The sequence below is a fragment of the Desmodus rotundus genome, chromosome 3 (assembly GCF_022682495.2).
Source record: "Desmodus rotundus isolate HL8 chromosome 3, HLdesRot8A.1, whole genome shotgun sequence".
In the NCBI taxonomy this organism is placed as follows: domain Eukaryota; kingdom Metazoa; phylum Chordata; class Mammalia; order Chiroptera; family Phyllostomidae; genus Desmodus; species Desmodus rotundus.
The window spans coordinates 125,295,950-125,297,741 of record NC_071389.1 but is presented as its reverse complement, the minus strand read 5'-3'; the positions used below and the strand labels follow the sequence as shown (position 1 = coordinate 125,297,741).

General features: G+C 44.8%; 1 pseudogene; it reads right to left on the bottom strand.

Moving 5' to 3' along the window:
- Window positions 1-1,291, bottom strand: LOC112305447 (tubulin alpha chain-like; annotated as a pseudogene).
- Between the last annotated feature and the right edge of the window lie 501 nt (window positions 1,292-1,792).

Genomic DNA, 1,792 nt, shown 5'->3' with positions numbered 1-1,792 from the left:
TCAGTATTCCTCTCCTCCCTCATTGTCTGTGGATTCAACAGAATCCACACCAACCTCCTCATAATCTTTCCAAGGGCAGCCGTGCCTTCATGGGCCTCCGAAAACTCTCCTTCTTCCATGCCCTTACCCACGTACCAGTGAACAAAGGCATGCTTGGTGTACATCAGGTCAATCTTGTGGTCCAGGTGAGCCCAGTCCTCAGCAATAGCTGTAGTGTTGCTCAGCAAGCACACAGCTTGCTGTACTTTGGCCAGGTCTCTACCAAGTACCACAGTAGGAGGGTGGTAATTAATGTCAACTTTGAAGCCAGTGAGGCACCAGTCCACAAACTGAATGTACAACTTGGTCTTGATCATGCCAATAGCAGTATTGGCATCTATGGGAACTACATCACCACAGTGCAGCAGGTAGCATGCCATGTATTTACCATAGCAAGAGTAACACTTCACCGTCTAGTTGGCTGGCTCAAAGTACACACTGGTGATCTCCACTACTGAAAGCTGCTCATGGTAGGCTTTCTCAGCAGAGATGTCGAGTCACATGTGATCAGAGGGAGGTGGATGCAGGGATAGGGTACCAGGTTGGTCTGGAATTTGGTCAGATCGACATTCAGGGCTCCATCAAATCTAAAGGAAGCAGCAATTGAGGGCACAATTTGACTTATCAATCTACTCAGGTAAGTATAGTTTGGGCACTTAAAATTGAGATTTCCACAACTTGTCAATCATGAAGGCATAATCAAAGTGCTCCAGGGTGATGTGAGTGGTGAGGGCGGAGTTGTAGGCACTCAACTATAGCTGTAGAAACTTGGGAGGCTGGTTAAAGGGAAAACTCCAGCTTGGACTTCCTCCAAAATAGGCAGAGAAGTATCCCATCAGCAGGGAGGTAAACCCAGAACCAGTTCTTCCACCAAAGTTGTGGAAAACCAAGAAGCCCTAAAGACCTGTGCACTGCTCAGCCAGCTTCTGAATTCCTTCCAAGACAAGGTCAATGTTCCCCTTGCCAATGATGTAGTGTCCACAGGCATAGCTATTGGCAGCAGCTTCTTGCCTGTGATGAGCACTTTGGGTGAAAAAGCTGGCAGTGTATGCAGGTGGGAATTTCATCAGGGATCCTTGGTTCCATGTCTACAAACACTGCCCTAAGCACATGCTTGCCAGTACCTCTCTCACTGAAGGGGGTGTTGAAGGGTGTCAGGCCGGATGCCATGTTCTAGGCAGTAGAGTTCCTAGCCGGCATTGCTGACCTGGACGCCCACCCGGCCAATGTGGATGGAGATGCACTGATGCATGTTGCTGCTTTGTGGCTGCCAGGTGGATGGCAGAGAGGAACAAAGGAGAGGTTGTTGCTTCCATAGCACAATTCTTAGGTAGTTGGTGTAAGAGAACCTTCAAAAACATGGTGTATTTTATTCACTGGGATATTAAGGGCAGTTGGCAATAAAGTAACTGAGCCACAAAAAGATCACTGGTGATCAACATGAAATTTACTTTCCACGTGTAAAGATATAGCAGGAGTTGGTATATGTGACAATGAGGGAAGTGGCTATTGAACATACTTGCTTCACTTTTGTTAAATTTGTTAAGCAATAATAGTTGCACTCATTTCAGATTTCTTTCAAATGATTCACTTGCCCCTTAAAATTAAAAGAAAACGTTTCCTAAAATTTCCTAAAATATAGAATTACCTCAGGGAGATTATCAAAAATTGAGCTCTATGTAAAATGTTGTCAGTTTTCATTCACTAGAGCTATTATACTCTTCTAATTCAATATTTTTCCATTACTAATAAA